Source organism: Acinonyx jubatus, chromosome C2 (assembly GCF_027475565.1).
Source record: "Acinonyx jubatus isolate Ajub_Pintada_27869175 chromosome C2, VMU_Ajub_asm_v1.0, whole genome shotgun sequence".
Classification (NCBI taxonomy): Eukaryota; Metazoa; Chordata; class Mammalia; order Carnivora; family Felidae; genus Acinonyx; species Acinonyx jubatus.
This window is the reverse complement of record NC_069384.1, coordinates 91743169-91763907: the sequence shown is the minus strand read 5'-3', so window position 1 is coordinate 91763907 and position 20739 is coordinate 91743169. Positions and strand designations below refer to the sequence as shown.

The 20739-nt window shown below is 37.3% G+C and overlaps 1 protein-coding gene across 2 annotated transcripts in view; it reads right to left on the bottom strand.

The window, feature by feature from the left end:
- Window positions 1-6590, bottom strand: part of SPATA16 (spermatogenesis associated 16) — a 241648-nt gene extending 235058 nt beyond the window's left edge. For both annotated transcript variants that reach the window (XM_015088572.3, XM_015088571.3), the window contains exon 1: window positions 6431-6590. The gene's annotated coding sequence lies outside the window, so the exon portion shown is untranslated. The remainder of the gene's footprint in view (window positions 1-6430) is intronic.
- Between the last annotated feature and the right edge of the window lie 14149 nt (window positions 6591-20739).

Below are 20739 nucleotides of genomic sequence, written 5' to 3'. Positions count from 1 at the left end.
CCTTTACCAAAATTGAACATAGCTTAATTGTAAGTCAAGCCACAACAAACTTCACATTTTATATGGAAATAAGAATAGCCAAGATAAACCTGAAAAACAAAGCTGGAGAATTTAAGCAAATAATTGAGAATTATTACAAAGCTACAATAATTAAAGCATGATGGTTTTGATGCAAACGTAAATAATTAGACCATTTGAAAAGAATAAAAAGCTCAGAAATAGACCCACACATAAATGACCAGTTAATTTATGAGGTGAGTGACCCTGCCATGAAAGGAGGAAAATTATGGTCTTTTAAATTAATGGTACTTGGCTAAGTCCAATGGAAAAAATAAATTTCACTCCTACATTACATAATACACAAAAATTAATTCCAAATACATTGAAAAACTAAACATAAAAGCCAAGTTCTTAGAAAAAAAAACATAAAATATTTTCATGACTTTGGAGTAAGCAAAAATATCTTAGGCAGGACACAAAAATTAATGAATTTGAGTAGGTTATAAGTAATAACATTACTTATGAAATGTAGCATGAAAAAGGCTGAAAATCCAGTAGAGAAATGGACCAAAAATTTTAGTAGATGTGTCACAAACAAGGATTTCCAAATGACTAATAAACTTATTAAAAAGTTGCCAACTTCATTAAATATCCAAGGAATGTAAATTGAAATCCCAGATTAGATGCAACCACAAATCCACCAGAATGATTAAAATAAAAAAGATAGACAATACCAAGTGTTAGAAATTATATTATGTAACTGGAACTATTACATACAGTTTATATGAATGCAAATTTGTACAACCACTTTGGAAAACTGGCAGCACCTAGTTTCTCCTATACCCTATGTCTGGGTAAATTTTTTTTCTCCCATAAGCCTGGCACAAATGCATACTTATGATAAAAAGTACACATGGACAAGAATGTTCTCAGTAGCACTATCCATAGCAATAAAACATTAAAAATATTCTAACGTCAATCAACACTAGAAAAGAGATATAAATCGTAGAATATTTATATAATGAAAAAATATTATATGGCACTAGAATAAATGAACTACAAATACAAGCAATCACATGAAAGAATCTCACAAGTAAAATGTTGAGGGATACAAAAGAATATACGCTGTATAATTTATTTTTAAAAGGGTCAAAATTAATTTGTGGTGTTAGAAGTCAGAAAAGTGGTTACTATTGAGAGGGTGGGTAGTAAGTGAAATGGGCCAGGAGGGTGTTCCTGGGCTTACTGATATCACCATTTATTATCTATCTATCCATCCATTCATCAATCTATTGATCTATAACACACTGTACATTTACAATTTGTATACTTTACTAAATATGTTATACATCAATAAAAGGTTTACATTAAGAAAATGACAGACCAGGACAGCTTGAAATTTCACAAACTGCATGGGATAAGCAGAAGTTGTTTGCTGTCATTATCATAATTTTTTAAAGTTTAGTTACGATGAAAGAAAAAAAATCCCTCTGTGCTTCCTCACTTATGACCAATCTCCTTACAACTGTTTGATATATTAATTGGTAAGTATGATGACCTTATGACCAGATCAATGACCTCAGGACCAACCTTACTTCAGTCAATACTCAATCCTAAGGAAAAGGTGTGAAGAAGGATGTCTCAATACTGAGGACAGAAGGGAGATTTTTTCAAATTATAGCTCTCTCCTCCCCACCCCCAATTCTATCCCACTATTCCTGACAGCATATTATAGATAATAAAGATCTGAGAGAATAAAAAAAAAATTGAGAATTAGGGAGATGGAAAAATGAGTGGAAAACGGAGGTAGTCATCTGCCATTGGAAGATGAGAACAAAGACAGATGACCAGGTTAGCATGGGTAGTAGTTGGACAGATTCTGTAACAACAAAGTAACGAGGTCCATGGAAGATAGAATTTCTGGGAGAAAAGGGGGAAAATGGCAACTGCATGAAAAGATAAAGCTTCTATGAACTTCAGATTATCTCTACTTTTCTACATTTATGGAATTTGTCAATGAATGTATGGGCAACATCTGAAGGGATTCTGTATATAGGTTGAAATGTTTAAATTCATAAATAGTATCATTTTTAATGTATATAAAATCTTGTCCCTTAGGCTGGTAATGACCCTCATGTTTAACATAATGTTCCCTTCACTGTTAATTACATTAGTTAATATAAAATATGGGGACATTAACTGAGATCTGAACTTTTGAGAATCTTTAATTAAGCCTTGCCCCTAGTACCTAAGGAGATTTAGATGCTTTCTATGTGTTCCTTCCTCTAGCATTCTCCTTCTCTGAGCAGTATTCTGTGGACTCTCAAAACACACACACACACACACACACACACACACCCTTACCTTCCAAGAGTAAAGACTAGGTATGTTCAGCCTAGGAATATACTGAGAGCTGACTGTGGAGGCCATGGGCTATTGCAATCCCCTTTTTTCCCCCTACAATTAAAATTTAGGTTTCCAAATGTCTGCTCTACAGGGATGTGAAGTAGTTATTATGTCATGGTTTTTATTCCTTACACCTTCATGTTAACAAAATTGAGCTGATTTTTAACAATTTAAATGCACTTTTTTTGGAAGGGGGTGACAATACAATGTCTTCTCAAGCTATAACTTAGGTGATCTTTAAAGACATCATTGAATTCTTCTGCTTGAGTTATGCTGGCTAATAGGAATTTAAGTGCTAACTAGTGGGAAAGCATTGAAGCATTCATGCATGTGAAATCAGATGAACACCCACAATGTGGAATTTCCTAAGGAAAGTTATTCTAGCGAAGAAATACAGGCCCAGGTTGAGTGCCAGTAACTTTTCAACTAACATGTGGAGCTATCATCCTAATAAGTAACAACTAAAGGTGCCTAAAGTAAAGTAAGACCAGAATTTTCAAGTCCATATTTTCAAACACATTTAAAAAACACCAACTCAAACAGAGTTATATACAATTCCCTTCCTCTGTTGAAGAAATTTAATCTTAGTTTCTAAATTTTGGTTCCATATATCAATGTTTACTCTTGAAAGGCACATGCACAACTTATTTAAGTAAATCTTAAATAAACAAATCTTATTTACCTTAATAAATAGCAATGTGTCAATGAGATTATTTAATAAGCAATGTTTTATTATTTATTAAGATTTAACTTTTATTTAACTTAAATAGCCAGATAGAACAACTAATTCACCTGTGAAAAGAAATTGAAATCAAAAGCTCTGATTTCTATTAGTGATTTTTATTTCTGTTAGTAATTATAATATGTCTCCCTGAAACATTTTATTTAAAATGATCTACTTAAAAACTATTTAAAACTATTTACTTAGAACTATTCTATTTAAATCAATTTCTACTTGTCATGCAATTCTAGGTTGCAATGTGATTTCAGCTTCTACTCATCAAGGTTAAAGGGACACATTCTAATACATATCCTGTGTCAAATCAGTTCAATTACCTTTCAAAATTGCCTAAAATTGTGAAATACTGGTGGTTCAAATACACGACTCTAAGATATTTCATACTAAGTGTATATCACATCATGCAGTGGTAAATAAATTTATGCCCAAGCCTTTCTAAAAAGTAGTAGAGGTAAAGCTGAATCTTTGCTATCATGTTTATTTTACAGCAGTTTTTCCCATCATATAATTTAGGATGATGTTGATGTTGATAACAATCATGGCCGTTGGGTCCTCAGTTTCCTCATTTACAAAATGGTGTTAATGATAATATCTGCCTCATGTGGTTGTTGAGAAGATTAATAGAAGAAGGTTACCTGATAATAGTAGGTGCTCAATAAATGTTAACTATTATAATATTGTTATTGCCATTTTTATTATTGCTCAGAAATTTTAAAAAATTGGATAATTAGGAAAATGTTCTTTATATTGGACACCTGGATCATGCTCATTTATCATGTATATTTTTAAATTTAGCCAGAGCTGTGATAAGTTATAGTCTCTCCTTCAGTGATCTTTAAGCTAGACTGCTGTAGTATTTTATTTTATTAACATCCCTGAAAAAATTCAAAAAGGCTCTTCATAGGTGCAAAATGTAATAACTTGAATGTTACTTTCCAGGAAGATGATTCAATATATTTTACCCGAGTAAAGAGACAATATTCTGGGCTCCCAGATATAAAAGGATTTAAAAACCCTTGAGCATATGGTGTTTGTATGGCTTTTGTTACCATAGCCTACCTTTATTGGGGCACCTATTTATCTATTTTCAACTGATGTGTCACATAAAAGAAAAATAAAGACAGAAATTGCAGTCAAATTCTAGAGAGAGTGTTGTTTTAGTAGAGAGATGTGGTTTTAGTAGAGAGATGTGGTTTTAGTCATCGTGTCTTAATTTGAAAATATTCTCCTGCAGTAAGGAATAAACTGTGGGTTTATGACTAGAGATCAGTTGAAGGTTCTATATCTCCTGATTAGGATTCATGTTCATTTGTTGTTTTCTTTTAAGTTGTAATCAATGTCTAATGTGCTAGTTTCACTGTTCAGAAGATGAATAACTTTATGCATTTAGGGCAGTTTCTTTACAAGCAGTTCATTCTGAACAGTGGCAAAAAAAAAATAAATAAATAAAAAGGTGTTTTTCCTGAGTGTCTTTTAAAATTATTTCTCTTTGGAAATATCTTTAAAACTGACCAGACTGGAAGTTTTAGCCATTTGGTTATAATAACACTGATGAGTAACAGACTGAGCAGGGTTGAACAGGTACTTAAATGAAAAGTCCACTTTGGGAACAAAAAAAATCTCAGTTCTGTCTTGATTATGCACTTGTGTTGCACACCATGGCAACTCACCAACTTAGGTTGGTTCTATGCACTTGAAAAAGAGGTTTAAAACTGTTTTAAACTTCTGTGAAACACTACACAACATAATCTTGCCTTCAGCTGAGTCCCTTCATTCCCCATCAGAATCAATATTCCATTCTTTATTCAAATCAGGCCAATGAAGAAAACTACAGAATGTGTATAGAGTTAGGCAGTTTGAAGGATTCTGGCCCATTTCTTCCTTCCAGTACAATCTTTTTCTCTTGTCTCTTACCTTTCACTTTATAAAGATATTTGAGCTCTTGCCACACATGAAAAAACAAAAACGAAAACATAACCCTGTAAAATATTATTATTGGGTCCTAATCAAATTAATTTTTCCATTTGGAGGAAAGCAGTACATCCAGCCTGCAATAATATTTAAAAGAGCACCTGAATGGCATCCAAGGTCTAACTGGTGAAATGTGAAAGATCCAAAGCCCTTTGGTGTGCATAATAACATTATTAGCACACTAAATTTAATCATAAAATGTTAAATTATCAATAGAAATAAATTTTCATGCATTTATTTCAAACTAGTGGCTTACTGAAAATGGCAAACACTTAGCTGGTGTTTTAAAAACAGAGATCCTTCCTGATACCTATAAATACTTCATAAACAAGGAATGTGAAATTTTACTTTATTTATTTTTTATTTTGGAGAGAGCACAGCAGGGGAGAAGGGGCAGAAGGAGAGAAAGAATCTCAAGTGGGCTCCACACCCAGGTCAGGGAGGGGAGGTGTGACGCCAGGCTCCGCATGGGGCTTGATCCCACTACCCTGGAATCATGACCCTGGCCAAAATCAAGATTCAGACGCTCAACCAACAAAGCCACCCAGGCACCCCAAGGAATGTGAAAGTTTAAGCAAGGTTGACAGCTATTTTTCATTGCTCATGCTGAACCACCTTTGCACGGTAGGCTCCTTGTGAAAGACGTTCATTCACAGATTCAATGATTCACTCACTCATACATAGAACAACACATTTTATGCCAGGCATGTTAGAATACATGGGTGGAAGACAATGGTCTGTGTCTGAGAAAAAGAGCTCAGATTATCTCCTAGCCTACTACTCAGTAGCATTCAATATCTTCAGTCCACGGTCACATCATGAGTTAAGGAGACAACAAACATCTCTTACTGCAAGTGATTAAAAAACAAACAAACAAAAAAACCACTCTGTACTGTGAAATAGTCATCATCTTTCACGTGATTGCAGGTAGATGTCCTCAAAATATACACTTCATTGAGAAATACAAATTAGGATAAAACAAAACAACAAAAAAATCTATTACTCAGAAACCAAATATGATCCTAGCTTTCCCTTTCTCATCCAAGTGGGAATGAGATACCGCGGGTCAGTGAACTGGATAGGGAAACACTTTGGAACTCCCTACCTTTCAACTGCCTGCATAAAAATGATTCCTCGGCTATTTATGAGGGTTATCTACAAGCAACGTTCCTTGTTCTTCGGTGCGAAGGAAGACCAGAAGCCCTGGGTTTCCACAATTTACTTGTGCTTTCCCCTGAAGGTCACCACCCTTCCTTCCCACCCAGCCAGTAAAAGTGAAAAGTTTTAATTGAGCGCACTTGAACTTCTTCCTACCTATTGAGCTGTGGGTCAACCCAGCGGGGGCGGGGCGAAGCTCTGGACTCCCAGCTGCTGCATCTGCACAGGCCCGAGTCCAAACGTCCCTATCTGAGACCACGCCGGTCTGTGCGCTCGCGGGGGGCGCGCAGGTTTGAAACGTCACGTTCCGCGCGACTCCGCCCCGCCCCTCCCCAAGGTGCTCCACCCGCGAGACCTGGCAGGCTTTTCCGTGACATTTCTGTACAAGGCGAGATTTTTTTTACCTTGAAAAAAAAAAAGTTTGTATTTTTGCTTCTGGATACTTAAGAATAATTTGTAAAATTCCAAAATGTGTACATAATGTAAAAATTACCTGTATTCTTTTTTTTTAATTTTTTTTTCAACGTTTATTTATTTTTGGGACAGGGAGAGACAGAGCATGAACGGGGCAGGGGCAGAGAGAGAGGGAGACACAGAATCGGAAACAGGCTCCAGGCTCTGAGCCATCAGCCCAGAGCCCCACACGGGGCTCGAACTCACGGACCGCGAGATCGTGACCTGGCTGAAGTCGGACGCTTAACCGACTGCGCCACCCAGGCGCCCCAAAAATTACCTGTATTCTAAAGAGAAACACTAAGAACACTTATTGTGTATCTTTGTGGTCTTTTTGCTAAGAATAGATATAAATAGATCGTGCCTCTTCTCGGCCTCTAACACATAAATATGCAGGTATCATATACATAAATAAACTTTATAAAGTTTTGTATATTAAAAAAATTTTTTTAATGTTTATTTATATTTGAGAGAGAGAGAGAGAGAGAGAGAGTGAGTGTGTGTGGGGGGGGGAGGGGCAGAGAGAGAGGGAAACACAATCTGAAGCAGGCTCCAGGCTCTGAGCTGTCAGCACAGAGCCCAGAGCGGGACTCAAACTCGTGAGCTGTGAGATCATGACCTGAGCCAAAGTTGGTTGCTTAACTGACAGCCACCCAAGTGGCCCAGACATCTTTTTTAAAGAACAGTATTTTTACTCTAAAATATACATATGTAGGAGTTCAAACCCTGATTGTATGTATTAAGGAGAACAGCCATGTATCTTATCTTCTCTACATTTAGGAAGAATATTATTAACACATTTGAAAAAAACCTATGTACCTCTAAGGACTGCATCTTTCTGCTAAAAACTGTTACTAATTGTATGACATTCTCTTGCTTTTCCTTATAGTTTAAAAAATCATATAGGTATCACTTTTTACTGAAATATGGTACACGTACAGAAAAATGAATTAAACCGCAAGTATGTTCAATGAATTGTCATTAAGTGAACTCAGCAGGGTAAGCACGATCCAAATAAAAGAAGTAAAGCATTTCTACCACATCAGAAGCCCCTTCTAATCACTACCTGTGTTTTTATTCCCCAAAGGTAATCATTGCCCTGGCTTTTTAACACAATGGTTTAGTTTTGCCTCTTTTTGAAACTTACAAAAACAGTCCAGTCATGATTTTACTGCTCTATATTGCCAATGACTATAGCTATCTTTTACAAAGTACACTCAATATAATGACTTTTAAATTGGAAGTCTACTTTGTCTTCCTCACATAACATTGGATAGCATTCATTTTACATGCCATTTAACATTCCACTAAAATATTGTTTATTTTCTACATACTCTAGTGGGTGGATATACCATGATTTTATTTTATTGGGAGTATCAGTGTTTTTGTTATTGTTTTTGTTTTTTGCCAAATTTTCCCAAGCAAATACATATCCTCATGCACATCTTTTGGTGTACTTTTTGGGGTTATTTCTTTAGGATTACTCTTATAAGTGGAATTTCTAAGTTAAAGAGCATTAACTTTTTAATAGCCCAGTGTCCTGCTGTGATGTTGATTTACTAAAAAATGATGCCAATTTATAATCCTGCTAGTAGTACTCTGTGATGGTGTCTCATTTCAACTTCCCCAACAGCAGTTTTTGTCATCTTTGTTAATTTGGTAGGTAAGGAATATTTCCCTTTGATTTTCATATTTGCACTGCCTGGTTACCAGTGAAGTTGATTATACATGTCTATTATGTATATATATTTCTCTTATTATGTCTTATTCATACGTTTTTTTTTCCCCCAGTCTTTCCAAGTTTTGACATTGATTTCTCCAAGAGTAGGCAGCTACTCTGCTTGAGTCCCTTAAGTCAATGATTGGGCTAAATCTCAAAGCTGTCATATGAATTCCTTCAAAGTTTTAAAATATCTGTTGAATCCCACACCCCTCCCATAGGTGGCAGGATAGCGCTGGTTGGTTTCAATTTCTTTACCGCACTGCAGTGACTGAGTGAGGTAAGTCAGGTCCTTCTACCCTCATATGCAACTGAAGAAAATTACTTTTCCACAAATGACTTATGCAGTTTGCTGAATGGGAATTTGAACCTGTATCTTCCCATTTAGATCTCTACTTTTAATAATCTTGAGCTAAAAGTTTTCCCTCTGTCATCACAGGTCAAATAGTTCAGATTTTGTTAGGTATGGAAGCCTATGTATTTCAGACGTGGAAAGAGTTTGTAAAACCAGGCAAAAGAGTAAGTAATTGCTGCAGAATGCAAACTACATGAGACGGACTCTTATACTCCTTAAATAAGGAAAATAATCCCCCAAATGATGCCACCATGCATGGCCATGAAAGTTGTACATGGCACTACTCCAGAGAAGGCATCATCCACATCCATTATGAATAATATGAATGACGTCCTCTGGACTTGTGCAGTGCCACACCTGCATAATCGTATACAGCACTTTCTCAATATTTATTTTTTATAATCACAAGTTATTTCCAAGCACAGGTCAGTGTAAACTAAAAATAGAATAAGTGATTTTGGATTAGAAACCTCTTCCTGAACTTGGCTTTTAGTTGTCAAAACAATTGATACAAAAATTTGATAAGCCAAGGATCGTTGTTCCAGAAAACATCAAATAATATTAAAGACAAAAAAATTTAAGGCAACATTGTCCCCATAGAAATATGGTTAAAACACTTTCTGTTGGTGTGTATAAAGACCTTTCATGTGCCAAAAGAAAGTAGGACATTTTCTTACAAATACCAGGCAAATGCAATACAGATTCTCTAAGACCAGTTACCTGGTGAGCCAGTGAATAGGAAAGTACTCATAGGGATAAGAAAGAGACCACGCAGTTAGCAATGAACGTTTTATAGTAGAAGCCATTTTAGAGACCATCTTGTCTTGCAGTTACGAATTGTGGCTACTTGTTCAGTCACTCAGCATGAAGTTAGGAGGAATGATTACTAGAGATTGCAGATGGCCCTAAGTGAAACTATCACCTAAGGCTCTCTGAGTTGCTGAAGATAGAGGAGTCAGGATAACTCGGGCATTTTAGTGTTTTCTTTCAGTTAACCTGCTTCCCCTCACTCCACCTGAATATCACATACTTTAATATTTCGTACACCTCAGTCAATAAGTATTAGGTTATTTTTTTTCAGTGAAGCATTGTATCATAGTCCTAGAAAGAATACTGATTCAGAACTAAAAGACAGGACTTAAGCTCTTCCATTAGCAAACTGGCTGCAGTTCCTTATCTGTAGCATTTAGGCTTTGAAGTAATTGATTACTAAGATTTTTTTTCTCCTCTAAAACTCTGTGTGTGTGTGTGTGTGTGTGTGTGTGTATGATTTAAGTATGTATTTTATTATTTTATTTATTTATTTATTTATTTATTTATTTATTTATTTTAAAATTTTTTTTTCAACGTTTTTATTTATTTTTGGGACAGAGAGAGACAGAGCATGAACGGGGGAGGGGCCGAGAGAGAGGGAGACACAGAATCGGAAACAGGCTCCAGGCTCCGAGCCATCAGCCCAGAGCCTGACACGGGGCTCGAACTCACGGACCGCGAGATCGTGACCTGGCTGAAGCCGGACGCTTAACCGACTGCGCCACCCAGGCGCCCCAAGTATGTGTTTTAGAAAAAGAACATCAAAAAAACTTTCACATGAGCTCAAAGTAGAAAAATCAACACACACAAAACTATAACTCATATTTCTTTTTTTTAAGTTTTTATTTAAATCCCAGTTAGTTAATAACATACAGTATAATACTAGTTTCATGTGTACAGTATAGTGATTTTATACATCACCCAGTGCTCATCACGACAAGTGCACTCCTTAATCCCCATCACCTATCTAACCTATTTCCCTACCCATCTCCTCTCTGGTAACCATCAGTTTGTTCTCTGTAGTTAAGAGTCTGTTTCTTGGTTTGCTTCTCTCTCTCTCTCTCTCTCTCTCTCTCTGTTTTCCCTTTGTTCATTTGTTTTATTTTTTAAATTCCACACATTAGTGAAATCACATGGTATTTGTCTTTCTTTGACTTATTTTGCTTAGCATAATACTCTCTAGCTCCATCCATGTCGTTGCAAATAGCAAAATTTCATTCATTTCTGTGGCTGAGTGTGTGTGGGTATATATATATATATATATATATATATATATATATATATATATATATATATGGAGAGAGAGTGTATACACACACACACACACACATATATTGCACTGCTAGGTATTTATCCAAAGAATACAAAAATACTAATTCAAAAGGGTACATGCACTCCAATGTTTATAGCAGCATTATCTACAATAGCCAAATTATGGAAACAGCCCAAGTGTGTGATGATTGATGATTGTAGGGCAGTTCTCTTTTTAACTTTTTGAGGAAACTCCATTCTGTTTTTCAGAGTGGTTGCACCAGTTTGCATTCCCATCAACAGTTCAAGAGTGTTCCCTTTTATCCACATCCTCACCAACACCTGTTGTTTCTTGTGTTGTTGATTTTAGCTATTCTGACAGATGTGAGGTATTATCTTATGGTAATTTTGATTTGCATTTCCATGATGGTAAGTGATGACGAGGACCCTTTCATGTGTCTGTTGGTCATTTGTATGTCATCTTTGGAAAAATGTCTGTTCATGTCTTCTGCCCATTTTCTTAAATTGGATTGTTTTTTGGGTGTTGAGTTTTATAAGTTCTTTATATATTTTGGGTACTAACCCTTTATCAGATGTGCCTTCTCCCATTCAGTAGGTTTAATTCAGTAGGTTGCCTTTTAGTTTTGTTGATTATTTCCTTCATGGTGCAGCTTTTCATCTTGATGTAGTAGCAATAGTTTATTTTTCCTTTTGTTTCCTTTGCCTTAGGAGACGTTTCTAGAAAGAAGTTGCTATGGCTGATGTCAGAGAAGTTGTTTTTAGTGCAATTATAAATGAGACTGGTTCCTTAATTTCTCTTTCCTCTTCTTCATTATTGGTGTATAGAAATGCAACAGATATCTGTACATTGATTTTGTATCCTGCGACTCTTGAATTTGTTGATCAGTTCTAACAGTTTTTTAGTGCTTTAAGATTTTTCTATATATAGTATCATGTCATCTGAAAATAGTGAATATTTTTCTTCTTCCTTGCTGATTTAGATTTATTTTGTTGTTGTTGTCTGATTGCTAAGGCTAAGACTTCCAGTCCTATGTTAAATAACAGTGATGAGAGCGGACATCCCTGTCTTGTTCCTGACTGGAGATGAAAAGATATCAGTTTCCCTCATTGAGGATGATAATAGTTGTGCGTTTTTTATATATGGACTTTATCTTCCTTCTGAACATACTTTGTTGAGGGTTTTTATCATGAATGGATGTTATATATTTGTTTCTGATATTATCCCTGGTCATTCTTTTACATATCCTTTATAAAATACCTATTCTATTTGTAATAGTAAATATCATAATTTCTTACAAAAGACAAAGAGATTAATGCTCTCTTTTGCACATATAGTGTAATTTCATCATCTGAATTGTCTTCAAAATTCTTTATTATGATTGGCAAAAATTTTGGTGAGAAAAATACAAGAAATGTGTTTCCTGTTCTTTGGAATAGGCTTAGCAATTACCTTCTGCTAAAGTGCAAAAGCAATTATGTGCTTTCCCTTGCAAACACAGATTGTTTAAGTTTTGTCCTTGTCTTGAAGTTACGGGAAAAGCAAATTAATGAGCAGGCTTGATATTGTTGAGCAAATTCAGGGGCTACCCCTGAGGATGCATGCTGAAGTCTCATTATTACATTTGGGGCCTTCACAGGGTATGGGAGCCCCATGGAACCTCTGGAGCCAATTTTGCAAATTCCAGGTATAGCCCTGCTTGGTCAAATAGCTATTAGTTTCTGTTTGGAAATGGGTGAAGTTTAACTTTACATCCTTCTTGCCTGTTTCGGCATCTCTTGCTCTCGGCGCCAGCTGCAGATACTTCATTTGGGGCTCTCAAGGCTAAAGTTTAGAAACAATAGTCCTTAGAATATCAAACACAGGATTTGAATTTTTTAAAAGAAAAATCTGGAAGCAAACAAAAATAAAAATGTTCATGTTTACAGAGCATTGGTTTCTACATATTACTGAAAGTTCCCATGCTCTTTTCTCTGCCTCAACATAATTTGAGATAAACTTCTTAGATTTCTGTTCTGAATTAGATTTGGATAGGTAGAGCTTCTAGGTCTGGGGAAATTATGCCAGACTCTTCTTTCCAATTCTACTTCTGGTTCTGCTCCCTCTGCCCCAGTGAATATATCCTCTGGCCCCAGGCCATCTTCTTTGAAGGCATCCCGAGCCTGTTGGTCTTATACCATCCCTCTCATGTTTCCTCTGCTGGGTTTTAGGTAGTGGGCAGTGCTGTGCTTATAAACCAGCTCTCAGGAAAACAAACACACACACACAAACACTGATTTGCAGTGTGCCAATTTCCATATATAAATATTCTTTACAGTGGCCTCTTTTAAACCACTACTACAAGGTCACTGCACATGGCACTGGGAAGAGAGGTGTATACAATTGGCTCCCAGAAGCCAGTAAAGAGCTGGCTCCAGCACACCGTGTCTGTTTTTCTTTACAGACACCTTCTGAGTTTCGGTCCTAGATATCTATAGGCTTTTTGCCCATGATCCATCTATCTTCTTTAATTTTTTATGAATTACACTTATTAGGAGACAAAATCCTTTTTTATTTTTATTTTTTTCCCTTGCTTGGCTAGTTAGTTCCAAGCCAGGTTTTCTGCATCGTCTATATTGTCACTGGGTCCCTCTAATATGCCCACTGCCTTTCTCTCATGCTGTTCTACATCACATCACTCCGGCCACCAGCACAATGTACCTGTTATTCCTTCTTGTTCCAAAGCACATGGCTGCTTGCTAAATTCCCTCTTCCTGCCTAAGGAAAGCTTTCTATTATTTTTAGGTCTCTTTCAAGACAGACAGCAGACAGGTTCTGAGTTTCATGCATGATGAAGCCTTTCTCTACTCAGAGTATTATTTCCATTGATTTCTTTGATGACTGTATCCTTCAGGAAGCTGGGGGCAAAGGAGTGTGATCTTGAGAATCATATGCCTGAGATTTTGCAATATTAAAATTATATTGCACCTTAGGAAAACATAATAGATGTCATACAGAGGAAGTTATATCTGTGGGGGAGTACAGTGAGAGTTCATGGGAAGAGCAGACCCAGACTTGGACCCCCACAAAGGCAACTTACTTACGTCTTGGTGCATAAGTAAGTTGAATGTGTTCAGATGTACATGTATCATTTTATGTTGATCGTTTTCCAAAGTACCTTTACATTGATAAGTATTAGCTGTGCCACATATAGCCCATCATGGGGATATAAAGACTCCTATACAGTCCTGAGGAGAAACTCTCAGGGTGTCCAGGGACTTCTCTGCTTCCATGGACATGTAGACACCTCCAGCTTCTGCACCTCTGTCTTCTTGCTGTACCACCATACCCATATCCTTATTTCTGGCTTAGCCACTGTTTTGCTTAGCATTATATTGCATGCATTTTAGTTAAATGGATATTTATATGACTTTTAGACTTTCTGAGAGAGGATCAATAAGCATGTCCCATCCAACCAAGCTTAGCTGTATTTTATTAGTGGTATCCTGAAAATGCCTCTTTTCTTAAAAAACAAAAACAAAACAAACACTGTCTAAGACCTTTAGAGTAGAAGGCTTGTAAACAACAACAACAAGAACAACAACAACACCAACAACAAAACCAGAACTCCTTGCAACTCTACTATCGCATTACTGTATGTCCTGAACGCTGAGCCTTTGTTTCCTCAATGGAAAATGAGGAGGTTGGGGCTTAAACTTGGACCTGGATTGCTAGGTCCTTTCCTGCTGCATCCCTGGGTTGGTAACTTTCACAGTAACAAAAAGATGAGGTGGGGTTGGAGGGTTGTGGGATGTGGCTAGTGAGGAAATAGGTGATTTTTGAGATGGCCTCTGACTGCAGCCCTCACAGCTAAGGTTACTAAATGTATCAAAATTAGAAGATGCTCAGTTACACTTGAATTTTAGATAATCAACGAATAATTTTTAGTACCCATCCATTACAAATAAGACATAGAACATGCTTACACTAAAATTATTTGTTGTTTATCTGAAATTCGAATTTAACCTGTTTTTCTGTATTTTGTCTGGCAACTCTATCTAATGGCAGATAACAGCATAATCTGCCTCGACAAGTTGGGCTGGAGAAGTAGGGCATTTTAGCAAAGAACAGAACATCAGTTTGTAAAGACAGAGGTGGGTAATCACTTGGTACCTGTGCAGCATGGGGTGGGGAAGGTGTTGCTTTTTCTTTTTTTGCCCAGGTTGTAATACCACTTCTGTGATTTAAAAAAAAACAAAAAAACAAACAAAAAAGCTGTGTGACATTTTAGTACTGACATAAGAAGTCACCAGGCTAATCCCCAAATAGACCTAAGAACTCTACATGGAGTTGTAGATAGGAAAGATCAGTTACCATAAGAAGGGAAAGATGAAAGAAAAACGATTAGACTTTTTACTTAAAGCAGAAAATATTAGCATTACGTCTGGTTCAGGAATGGAATTGAATGACTTTGTAGTTTGTATTTAAAACGGAGAAAGAAAACTAATAATAGAAGAGTGGAAAAGTTTTAGTAAGTGTTAAATAAGTGTAACATTTAATCAGGGTGCTGCACCAGTATTTTCTTAATCTTCAGCCGCTTGCAAAAAACGACGGTCATGCATTTGTGCAGAAGATTATTGCATCGCTCTCTTCCATTAGTCTAATGCATATTTAGTAGGTAGAGCTTATTAACTAGATAACGGGAGCCACAGCAGTATTGTGACTGCTGACATTCTATTGTCTACCGACCAGTTGACAGGCCTTATTACTGATGGCAAGCAATAGATGCCCCAGCTCCTGACCTGCTTGAGCACAATAGTTTAACCACATCCAGGTTCCATATGTACTCTGCCTCTCATGCTGAGAGATTCTCACATGGTTTGATTTTCTGTTTTAAAGTGGATATACGTATTCATCTAAGGAGGACACAGATTTTTGCCTCCTCTTCCGTATTTCTTTGGAAATTAATCGTGTATAAGGTATAAACACTTGTACAACAAATGCCTTGCTGTGGGCGGACTTCATTTTTCATTCACTCAAAATTATTAACTTAGCACTTCCTCTGGCCTTGCCATAATGCTTGCCAAAATAAGTGAACAGATAATCATGATGCAGCATACATGCTAATAAAGGGCTAAAGCATGAGATACGGAGGCACCACTGTGGGCAAAAGTAACTTCTTGCAGAAAGCGCATCTGAAAGGTGTTCTGTAGGTGATAACCTCCAGATTAAGACTGAAAAAATAAGAGGAGGAATTATACAGAGGAGGAGGGCAGGCTGAGTAGGTAGATATGGGCACTCTAGACACAGGTATTGCATGTGCTAAGGTTCAAGAGGAAAGAGAGCATGACACTTTTGGAGCATTTCAAGGGATTCAGTTTGACTGGCAGAGTGAGTGAAGGAGCTTGCAGTGACAAGGGGTGAGATTCAGGGCTGAGCAGGGTCCAGACTGCAATTGTCTTGATGTCATGCTCAGCAGCTTAGAAATTCCTAGGGACTGTGGGTCGCGTTCAGAAGTATTTAAAAAGGAGATCTGTTTAATAAAATCACTGGCTACAGGGTGTAGTATGTTGGAAGGACCACACAGGAGGAAGAGAGATGAGCTAGAAGCTGTAACAGTAATCTAGAAGAGGGTTTCCTAGGTGCCCTCTTTCCCATTCTCAGATTGGCAATTTCAAACGTTCTCCCTCTCCTCATACCTCCGATCCCATCTCCTGATCTGTCACTCTCAACACAAGACCTCTCCTATTCAGAAAGAGAGAGACTCAAGAGTCTCCTTGGTGCTGAGCTCTCCCTCCACACATGCTGGCTGGTCTCCGCTGTGTTCTGGACCCCAGATGTCTGCCCTCCTCAGAGAACTTGCTCTCACACTCAGGCCCTCCCCACTTCAACACCCCCTTCTGCTTACAGCTTCTCTCTCACCAGCATTGACCCTGGCATGATGGTGGTGTGAATTAGGCAAGCAGCAGTGGACATGGAAAGAAACTGACAGATTCAGGTATATAGAGAAAGAAAAACTGTGTGGATTTTGTGTTTAATGTGAAATGATGTCAGAAAAAATTCTATATGTATCACTCTTAATTTGTACATATGTGCATACATCTCTGGCTCAATAAAACAGAAAAGTTTGGGAAGCCATGTACTAAAGCCAGAGAAATTTCCAGAGCGCCAGGAGAGGATTTGCAACAGGCTACATGTGAGTACCTAATGAGTTATGTTCTGACCATGGGAGTTGTAGGACTCCACTTCATGTCCCAGTGGAAATACCTAATGAGCAGTTGTTTACATGGGTCTGAGTCTCAGCAGAGAAAACTGGGGTGTAATTCTGGAAGTTTTCGGCATATGGATGGTAAATGAATCTATGGCAGTAGATTAAATCACCCAGGGGTAATATTTTAACATAAGAAGAGAAGGAGGCTGAGGGTGGAACCTCAATACCCTCCTTAAAGGGATGAGCCCCCAAAAAGGGACTGGAGACTAAAAAAGAGACTGAAGCCCAAAAAAAGAGACTGGGCAAGGAAAATCAGGAGAGTGTAGTGTCATGGAAGATGCAAAAAAGGGAGAATTTGGGGGAAAAAAAGACCAATAAAACGTGTTACACGGAGCCAAAATATCAAGTAAGCGTAGGATTAGGAAGCATTTATTGGATCGGTAAAAAGAGATCATTAGCAAGGGAAGTTTTAATAGTTTGTGGGTGGGGTAAGATGCAGAAAATTGAGAAATGTGTGGGAGGAGAGTAAATGGAAGTAACTAGCATAGGAAAGGTCAGGAGAGTTTATTTTAAGGTGGGTGAGACTTGGGAGAGTGGTGCTTGGGGGAGGAAGGTGTTAGCAGAAGAAGGGTTTTGAAGACGTAGGAAGGGGAGGGCCTGAGTGTGAGAGCAAGTTCTCTGAGGAGGGCAGACATCTGGGGTCGAGGACACAGCAGAGGCCAGCCAGGCAGGGGGGGAGGGAGAGCTCAGCACCAAGGAGGCTCCCAATGCTCTCTCTCTCTCTGAATAGAAGATTCATCATGTTGAGAGTGACAGATCAGGAGATGGGATCGGAGGTGTGAGGAGAGGGAGAACATTTGAAATTGCCAATCTGAGACTGGGAGAGAGGGTGCCTAGGGAAACCCAGAAGGTTTACCAGACAGGTGTGAGTACCCAGTGGATGTGGAAGCCATAAACAATATGGAGTCAATCTGAGCAGTTGTGTGATTTCCTCCATTAGCGCTCAGAAGTGGTGATGTGAAGGCTAAGAAAGGAGGCAATGAAATTGATTTAAGGCTAGGAAGTTCCAGGCAGTGTGATGAATGGCAAAAGTCTCCTGGCCAGAGAGGAAGAATTGAGGACCATGGAGATGAGGAAACTGACATCCACAGAGAAAGAATTGATTATTGAAGGACGTGGAGAATTGAGGGTTGAGGATGGAGAGACATGGAGAGCAAAATAACATCTTCAAATAAAACGCCCACATAAGAACTTTGGTTTGCAAAGATAGGTGCTTGCCAAGACTTTCTTAATGAAATTTGTAACATTAGAAATAAATTAATAAATTAATAGCTAGGGTGGAAATACAACATGACTATAGAAAAATTGTGGATTATTACATGAAAATGAAAATTAAAATTACCATAATGTCAGTGGGAATTTATAGTGCATAAATATATTTGAGGAGAATATAGATGTAGCACTTTCCCAAGGAAGGAGCATGTATTACAGACAATAGGAAATAGATTTTACAAGATAACTATTGAAAGCTAGAAAACAAATAATAATTGTTTACATGTAATTTGTAAAGTCCTTTATCATATATAAACTTCAATTATGAGCATAACTATTTACTAGGATGTATGGAGTTGGACAAATGTATGATTGCACATGGCACATAAAAATAAACACATTTATAATAATTAAAATATATAATATTAATAACAGTCCACTTCTGAAACAGTTTCGCTAATATCAAGATTATGCATATTCCATATTAGAAGCAAGTGGTTTTGGAAATAATACATATCAAATAGGGAGAAATCACTGGATCCTCTAGAATCTATGTAACTACTACTATTACATTTTTTGGTATAAGAATAGTATGGAAATCTTAGTTGGAATGTGTAATTATTCTTACTAAAATGCATTCTATTTATTTATTTATTTATTAAATGTTTATTCATTTTTGAGAGATGGAGCATGAGTGGGGGACGAGCAGAGAGAGAAGGGGACAGAGGATCCAAAAGCGGGCTCCATGCTGACAGCAGTGAGCCTGATATAGGGCTCAAACTCATAAACCTGTGAGATCACAACTTGAGCTGAAGTCAATGCTCGACCGACTGAGCCAACCAGGCTGCTCTAACATGCATTTTAAATGGCAATCAGAAAAACACTAGTGACTCTACAATTGCTTAAATCTCGTAGCATCAAGTAACACAGATTATAGTGGGCTACTTTTCAATGTTTCACTTAATTTTTTGCATATTGCAGAAAAAATTGTTTTTCATATATTTGGAATGTCTCCAGAACAATCAAAAGAAAACATACTTTGGCAATCATTCAACTTATGAATGTAAATCTGATTAAACTATATTTTAATTTCAAATTGTTATTTAGAGCCTCAGTGGCTTAGTTGGTTAAGTGACCGCCTCTTGATTTCAGCTCAGGTCATGATCTCATAGTTTGTGAGATTGAGTCCCGCTTGGGCTCTCCACTGACAGTGTGGAGCCTGCTTGAGATTCTCTCTCCTTTTCTCTCTGCCTCTCCTCTGCTTGTGCTGTCTCTCTCTTTCAAATGAATAAACATTAAAAAACCATAAAAATAAAAATAATAAAAACCGAACTGTTATCCAACACTACTTGGAGCTCCATGTTTAAAAACAGATACCATTCATATTGGGTAACTTTGTTTTATAAATACCTACTGGTTCTAGTGTTGAACACTATTAAGGTCAATTATTTCCCTACAAATAAAGCCATGTACCCAGAAATTACCTTTAAGTGGTTTAGAAAAATGAAATAGAAAGTAGATGTAGGGCTTAGGCCAATGGTTGGTGTCTTATTTTGTGTGTAGTGCTGCACAATATTTACTCTCCCCTCAAATTCCTATTCTACTGCAACGTCTTCTGTTCACATCGTCCACGATCTGCATCACAGTAGCAAATTTTCTGGGATATGGGAAGGAGACACTGTCTTTTGGTGTCTGATAAACTGCTAGCAGGTGGAGAAGCAGATCTTATTTTCTTCCTCCAAAAGCCCTCATCCTTACATGCCTATGCAAGGGTATGTGCATATAGATATGGATAGATACCTTTTTCTCAGCTTGGTGGATGTGGAAAAGAGAGAAGGTGATAGAAGGAGGGCATTTGTATTTCCACAGTAGCAGCAGACATGGGTAAGAAATAATGAAGAGGGTGAAACATGGAAAAGAGAAGAGTGGTGACATGATTTAGTCTGTTTTTCAGTTTTGCCTAGAGTTAGCTGCTATCCTTTCGTGCATTAGAGGAAAAATGACAAAATCTTGGGGGCCAAATGTGGCTTAATATTTATATAAGCTTTAGAGTTTACAAAGGATTTTTTCTACAAAATATCTCTTTTGGGCGGAATTGTAACCCAAATTACAGATAAAGACCTTGAGGCTTGGACTAAGTGATTTACCCAGGTTTCATAGGGCAGAACAGGCATTTGAACTCAGATTTTCTTTTCTTTTCTTTTTTAATTTTTTTTTAATGTTTATTTATTTTTGAGAAAGTGAGAGACAGACTGTGAGTGGGGGAGGGGTATAGAGGGAGGGAGATACAGAATCCGAAGAACATGTCAGGCTCTGAACTGTCAGCACAGAGCCAGATGTGAGGCTCAAACTCACAAACTTTGAGATCATGACTTGAGCCGAAGTCAGGCAC